We start from the raw sequence: 8,510 nt of genomic DNA, 5'->3' as shown, positions 1-8,510 counted from the left end.
AATATCAAAATTTGCCAAAATTCTTTTCTGCACCTTTCAGAAACATCTTTTCTAATAGAAGAGAAAATATTTGTGATAGTTATGTAGTTAATGTCACTTATTAGATAAACATTTAACTGGTTCATAAAACAAACTTCTATTTAGACCTCAAAGCAACATGACAAAATTTAGACTAAACAGCAAGTTTGATGTTAGGGAGCACTGTGCTGCAGAAGATGCTTTCTTTCAGATAAGAAACACAACTGGTAACGACCACTTATGGTCATTAACATTGTTGTGGGATGCTAATCCAGATGACTTGGACAAATTCCAATTTTAGTAATTACATTCTGTTTGCAGTACCTAATCTTCCCCTACAGTTTCATCTGAATATGGTATTCTTTGCCTCCTGTCTAAACTGTTGCATAGTGTGCTAAGTGTTGTTAAGCAGCTGTTACATTCCAGCACAGAGGTAATAGTATTTCAGTGATAGAAGGAAGTGGAAATCATTTTATATACAGCAGTTTGTATGTCAGTTATATTTATGACATTCTTTGGGAAGGTACTATATAAACAGACACACCTCTAAAAAGCAACGTGTTGGTTTCTCCTTTCATAGTGAAAGCCCACAGACCCCTCCACCAAGTATCAAACTCTTGCCTGACATTCATCTCATACAATGAAGATTACTTTTCTTTCTAAAACTTTGTAATGGTGTGGAGGCCACCTGGGTGCAACCCTGTGGTCAGGCATAGGCACTGCAGGTGAACCCCGCTTCAGTTTCCCTTACCCAGGATATAAACAAGCCCAAGAAGTTCAAAGTAAGCAGTAACACTCAAGTTCATTCAGAGTGCCAACAGAGATCTTTTTGAAGGGATTTAAAATGCCATGTGAACTGCTCAAACTGTCTTGGAAGAATGGCCTTGTGGACCTAATTCAGCTTTGAACTATTTCATAAACTCCTGTAAATAGATTAAAAAGAAGATAAATTTCTTTAGCTCAGAGAAAACAAGCCATTGCTGTAGATGCATTTTCTCATTAACTTGTTGCTTGCAAATCATTTGAAGTCCATTTAATATCCCATGTACAAAGACAGAGTAACACAAAGAAACCTGATAAATCCGTTTAGATTGAAGATATAAATGAGAAGAACAGATATCTGGAAATTTAAATTACTCTGCCATAGCTCTCATTGGACTCCTTGAGTTTTCCAACACTAACCTGTTACTGTATGTAAGAGGAATAAAATATTTCCTGAAACTGTTTGGAGCCCAGTATTATGGTAAGTCAACTTTTTTCTCATTACCTTTTTTTTTGGGGGTGGGGTGGGGGGGGGGGGTAGGGAAGGAAACACCTTTAATATTACCTATATTCCTTTGCAAGTTAGGATAAAGAAATGTTCTTCACCAAAAATAACCGGTCTGAAACACTGATGATCAGGCAGTGTTCTAAGCCACAGTAGGCTGCTTTGAGATGTCTTGGCTTTCCCTCTGAAAATATCAGATTAATAAATGTACATCAACATAGTTTCATTGAAATCTATAGAGCTAAGTTGATTTAAACCATCTGAGGATCCAGCCCAGTATTGTGAAGAGATTATTTGTTACTGCAACACAGAGTGTATGTAAGATGTAGGAATTTTATATCACAGAGGTTGGATGGAAATAATAATATCAGGTTATTGGAGAAAAGTGAAGATGGACATACTGTTTCATGTTTCTTCAGATTTTGCCACCTCATCCTTTTTTTTATTACTGTATCCTCATTATCTGGATATCTGTTGTCATTTTTAAGTGAAACCATCTCCTATTATAGACACAATTATAGATACAAGACTAAATTAAGACCTTGTGTTAGTCAATATATATGGTACAGTAGTTGAACTCAACAACGGAGAATTTTTAACTCCCTTTGTTATTTCTTTGAAGAGGTCATAGGAATTGCCACGCTAGTAAGTCTAGTAAGTAGTTTAATGGACTAGTCTGCCAACTGGGAAAGCTTTTGCCTAACTGCTGCAAGTTAAAGGCTGGCATATGCGCTGAAGCCTGGTGGTTTACATCTCTTTCAAAACTCTTAGTTTTTTAATTCTTATTACTCTGTAATTTTGGATGTTCTCATTATCAATATGTTTTGCAGAATAAAAATCAGAAAACCACAAACCTTATGTTACTCAGGAATAGAGCTAATTGAACACTGCAAAAAGGCATTCAAGAACATTTGTTGGAATGAAACCTACAAATTCAGTTCTGTGGTATTTGCTACCCCTTTTATTCACTGTCCACAACCATCCACAGAAGTAGATTTTTTTTTGCAGAAATGCTTATGGAAAGAAAGTCACAAAATACTTGAGGTATTCATGCCAGAAGCTTTCATGTGGTAACCCTAAAAATTTGAGGATTTGGGATCAGAAATGTTCCTATTTGACTTAGGTGACCAATGATTTACTATTTGTGCTGTATGATTAAGTATTTATCCACTTATATAGTTCCATCTCCATAAAATGTCTATTTAAAGGCCATAATAATCATGAAGAGTAGTTTGAAAGCAATCCACAGCCAAACAAAAATAGCAAAAATCAAGATCTCTTTAATAGATATTCTTAAATAGAAAGAAAAGGTTAAATTATATCAAATAATTTATTTGCTGTGAATAATTCACCTCTCTCTGCTCAGGAAAGGATAGTTATGTAAACATGAAATTAACAATTATCTTTTCAAGAAGTTACAAATGGCACTATAGACGATATTCACTCTGTAGATGTAAGCCTTCCCAACATTAATGAAAATGGAAATTATCTTAGTTTTTCCTTCATCTACTTACCTGACTTATTTTGCAGACACTGAATTTTTTGATAATGTAATTGCTTCTGTATTTTCTTTTGACAGTACAATAATCATAAATGGTTCTGGCTGTCAAAATAGCAGACCATAATAATTTGGTAGCTGTTGAGTAGGACAAGACGGAAGTGATTTTGTTATTAGAAGATCTGCTTCAATAAAATCTAATACATATGCAGCCATGATAAAATAACAGTTTTTCCACAGGCAGGAATTCAGTTTCTTATAGATTTTTTGCAGAAGGTACAAAAAGAGTGGAGAGAAGACAAAGCATCTAGGTTTTCCTAGATGCTACATATTCTTGTTATGTTTGTATAACAAAAAAAATTGTGCTTGATTTAATTAACATTGGAGCAAATACTGCACACTCATCCCCTAAAATGTGTGGTTCTGTTTGACAGGGGTCTGGCAATCCAGGAACCTGCCTGGGTTGTGAGGAGACATGTACCACAAAGCAGAAATCTACAAGGGCACTCTGGCCATAGACTGACTTTGAGGGTGGAAGGATGGTGCATCTGCCACTATCCAAGTGCTCAAGTCACTCTCCTCTATTCCCTACTTGAGTTAATACATTATATTTGTATGTCCTACTACAGCTCTGAGGCTGCAGTGATCTCACTAGTTCATGGTCGTATTACCTGGAAAATATGTTAGTGATGGTATTTGACTTATGTATGTACATGCACAGTACATTCTATTCTATCAAAACATCTGAGTTAATAAGTGACTCTAAGACTTAAGTGAAGTGCTCAAAAGTCAGGAAATGCTGCAGGTAACACTGCAGGGTTAACCTTAATTGTAAACACTTCAGGGAAGTGGCTGTCTTTGTTCAGTGTTTGTATAGTGTCCAGCATAATGGGGTCCTGCTTCATGACTGGATCTCATCAGAACTAGCACAATATATATTACTATTATTAATAATTAATGTGTTTCCAAAGGCCAAGATTTTCATTAGTGTCTAGTGATTTGGGGAGGCTCAAATTTCTAGGGCACTTTAAATGCCACAGGTGCTCAGCACTTCTGTAAATGCCTGAAGGTTCATTTAAGTTACGTGAAGACTGCCCCCTAATCACTCCCCCCATTCTTGTAAACTTGCAGTGTATTCATCATCAGTGTTATGGAATCCTTTTATTGGCATGTAATGTCAATGTCAGAATAAGTCATAAACATATTGACCATCTCGTCTATTATTTGTCTAAGACACATATATGGCTTTTATCAGATGGCTTTGCAATTTACCACATGGACACCATACCAACATACATGGAATGCTTATGTTGTATATTGAGAGAGAGAGATTGGTGACTAAAGATGTGGGGGAATCTGTCTATGTATAGTTAATGAATTCGGGTTGATATTGGGGACTTTCTAAGTATCTGCAGATTTAGACTGGAGAATCTTTAAACTTTGACAATCGTCCATTCAAATGGTGTACCCTGGGCGGCCACAGAGGGCACACCAGTTTTTCAAGTTTGAATTCCAGGAGACAGTTAACTAAGCAAAGGATCACCTGATAAGGGACCCTGATCAACTGATGAGGCGGATCAGAGGGTCACCTGACAGTAAGGACAGGAGATCATAGAAGGTCACTTTGTGGGAGAGCAAGCAGGGTTGCAAGAGACTCCATGATTAATGGAGTTTCTTGAAAGGGGATTCAGGACACTTTGACCTAAGCCCAAAGAATGTTCCAGCGTGGTAAGGAAACAGAGACAAGGAGAGACAACACATATAGATGCTCTATTATTTTGGTCTGAATCTGTATTTTTGCGCTCTCTCAAATACTTGTGTTTGGAAAGCTTTGCAAAGCTTGTGTGTGTGTTATGTACTACGACTATCATGTGTCTAATGATGCAAAGAGTAAACCAAGAGTACATTCTTGAGCTATTGGGGGATCAGCACTAGTCCCAGGGCTGAGGCAGGTGGACTGTGAAGTTTCAACTCTTAAAAGGGGCTGTTAACAGAGGCTCTATACCCCTGAGAGTATACACAGAAATTACCAACCAGAGGCAGTGCCTGGACTCTGCTCAGACTCAGAAAACCTAAAGCATACAGGGCCAAATGAGGTACAACTCAAACAGCAGTCAAGTGAAGGTCCAGCAGAGGGAGCTTTACCAGAGCTATGTGACATGACAGACACTGAAAAGGCAGCCCTTGGCTAGAGCAGCTTATTTGGCCATTCAAAACATGCACATCCTCAAGAGCAATTTTACTGCTGGTCTAGTCCTCAGTCTGTTCGAGCACATTTCCACTAAGAATTTATGAAAGTAGCATTTCCTCCAAGAGTTACTGTTGTGGGCAACTGCACAAAGATAATTTTGTGAGGCCTTTGACATTTCATATTGTGAAGAGAAGGGATGAGTTTTCCCTTAAAGCTATGACCTTTTGAACAGAAAGTCCCTGCAATTTTATGCAAAAGATTTTAAAATAAATCCTTCTTTTTTTAAGTAATGACGAACATATTCCCTTCCAGACCAATTACACCTGGAGGTATCATTACAACAATATCAGAAACTGTGCAAATTTCTCTTCTCCTATCTCATGCACGTGCCTACTGTCAGACCTTTCAATCTGCTCTGGGCCCTAATTTGGGGTGAAATGTGTGTCAGTAGACCTAAAATGGAGGGACAAAATATTGTTCATGCAGGAAACTTCAAAGGCTGGGGGATCCATTTCTTTAGTGGAAACAGGTTTTTTTCCTATAACCTCTATTTACATCAGTAATAAAGACTCATGAAACTATTTTCAGTAATGAAAGGGAGGGCATCCCCATTTGGTGTGGAGCACAGGGAATACTCTCAAAATGAGTGATGTTCCTTGAAATGATGTATATGTGAGAACATCTTCTGACCTTTTCATCACATCTAACTCCCTTCTCAAGCCCACTCCCCTCTGTACAGGGCTTTCCTGACTTTCTCAAGGAGCAAATTGACAAACTCTGACATAGCCACTCCTCCTTTCCTCATGGTCTCTGCATCCTGCAACTTCCTCCTTTTTAGAAAGTTTAGACATGGGATATTTAGAGTGCCAATTACTGTAATATCTGAGCACCAACCTTGTTATTATTTATATGATATTGATAGCTAGGAACCCTAATCTAGGATGAGAGCTCCATTGTGCTATACAGACAGTGTATTATTTCTTTGGTGGAGAGTTAAGCAAAACGGGTGCAGAGCAGCTCAAATGTGAACCTTTAAAAAGACAACACGAGGGGAATGCATCAGAACATCTTATGACATTACTATAGGAATTGGGGCCTCTGCTTCACAGTCCCATAGCTATGAAGTTAGTCATAGCCATACCATCTTCCTTATTTGTCTCTTGAAAAAGGTGCTTTCTGAAAGAACCGGATGAGACCATCGATGGTGATACTGCAACACGGGCTGTGCTAACCCTTTACAATGAAATTAGAAACCAACCTCAAACTAGGCTGGTTTCCTCAGAAACTCGGAAGGCAGACTAAGTTTTTCAGAAAGATGATGAGCACTTACCCACATCAGTGAAATGCCCTCTTCAGCCCAATGATCGTTTGGTGATGATGTGCGAGAACACCCGCTCCCAACACTTCAAATTACGATGCTAGCCTGGTCTCTTCGTGAGCTCTCTCTTATTCTCTGTCCAGGGCAGGGATCCTTTTTTTTATTTATTTTTTTTTATTAGGGCCGAGAACATCAGCATCTGAATAATCCTAATCCTAATAATAATTAATGTTTATGAAGTTTTCAAACTGGCCTGGTGGACTGACTCATGGGTTTACTTCAAAATGATATGAAATGTGCAATTTTGTATAGCTTCCCTGGCAAATCAAGTGAAACTGTAGTTTTCACTTTAAATTTTTATATTCATTTCAGCCTGAAACGCCAAACATAGTTTACGTGCAAATCCATGTACATTGAAACTGACAAAAAGGTCAGCACAAACCCCTACAAAATGAAAGTGCAGTTCTGCATATCTCTACCTGTGTTTCATTTGGAAGGCAGCATGGTAGTCACAATTAAAATCATCATAAGTAAAGAGCTGAGGATAGTATTTTTGCTTACATTTAGAACATCAATTCAAAGACTTAAGTAGCCATGTATTTTTCCACCTAATACCCTAAAGACAGATTCAGGCTGCCAAAAGCATATTAGAGGGTTAGTTAGATGCTTTATGAAGAAATTAAACAAAAACACTCTCTCTCCTTCCCTAGGCCTTATTCCTCAAGTAAGGCGAGCCTAATTGTTAAGCATGTTACAATCACTTTCTTCAGATATGGTACACCTTATTCTTTAAACAACGTACTTTACCATGAAGTAAAAAATGGATGGACATCCCAGCAAAGCTGATTTTCAGCCCCTGACAGAAGCTCAGAATACCATCTAATGCAACATACAGTTCCACTTCTCTAAGCCATATGACTGAAAATGTGGAGATGTGAGTTTCATTTAAAACTTTAGAAAGGCAAAGAAATAAAGATAACATTCTACAGATTAATTCACAGCCTAACTGATGGCTAAGAAAAGGAACATAATTTCTAAACCTCTTATTTATGTGGAATTGTTGATTTTTACAAAGCAAACAAATGTGAACCTATGGGAAAAATGATTAAGGATGAAATAATTATACTGAAAAAGCTTCTCATCAGTTTCTTATGTTGTAAACACAGTAATCTCACATAGGCAGATTACACAGCTATTTCTAGAGCCTCCTGCCCCACCAAGTGGACTAATAGTGTTACTTTTTTATCACTTTGTAATTTATATACTTTAAGGGTGAGAGAAGTACAGTAGGTTTCCATAGCAACAAAAGCTAATTCTTTCCAAATTTAGATCTGAGCTTTTAGCATTTACTTCCACAGCAGCTTGCTTTCATATGCATCTTTGAAATACAGTATTATAAAGCACAGTTTTAATCTGCAGAGCTAGAAAATGGGGATGGAGGGAATGTAATCTACATTTGATATAATATGCAAATCCACAAATGAACCATGAATTCCCATTTCTAAATGTCACACTAGTTCTGAAAAATCTATGTTAAATTTAGTGCTAAAGGGAATACAAAATGGTCCCATTTTCAGCATTTGTTCCAGTTAGTAAGTATTATTAAGCAGGATACTAGTGCAGCTTTCTCACAAGAGCCCTACAAAATATAAAAAAGCGCCAGAGTTCTAGCTTCCTCAGTGATAGGGGCAGGTCAGTGATAATTAACTTATTGCATGCAATAAAATATGTTGCCTCACAGGACAGTAACGAGACCAAACAATAGAGTCCAGGTCTGCAGTGATACAAATGAAAATGACTAGAATCAGAACATGTGCAATTTCCTTGTTCTCACTAAAAACTCCAGGCTATCTGGCTGTAAAAAAACTGTCTTCCAGGATATCGATTACTAATTAGCACTCTCCTAAGGATGAGGGAGCAGTCCACCCACCCCAGAAATCCTCTTTTTTACAAGTTCTCAGCCTGACCCTCTCCCTAGTAGCTAAATCCCCCCACATCTTCCAGTGACAATGCATCATATGGTGGTTATTTTCCTATTAGAGCATTGAACCTCTCCCATCTCCACCCCTTACAGGAAAAAATGATCAAAATAGAAAGACTTTCATTCCAGATCACAGCTGTCAAATTAGCACTTTCAGATGTAGACTGGGGCAGTTCTAGTGCCCAGGTTGCATAGTTCATGCTCCTTCTAGTATGAAACGCTAAAGCCGCAGTGACT

The sequence above is a fragment of the Emydura macquarii genome, unplaced genomic scaffold (assembly GCF_026122565.2).
Source record: "Emydura macquarii macquarii isolate MOO-44397 ecotype Brisbane River unplaced genomic scaffold, CSIRO-AGI_Emac_v2 contig_75, whole genome shotgun sequence".
NCBI classification, from domain to species: domain Eukaryota; kingdom Metazoa; phylum Chordata; order Testudines; family Chelidae; genus Emydura; species Emydura macquarii.
This window is presented reverse-complemented; position numbering follows the sequence as displayed.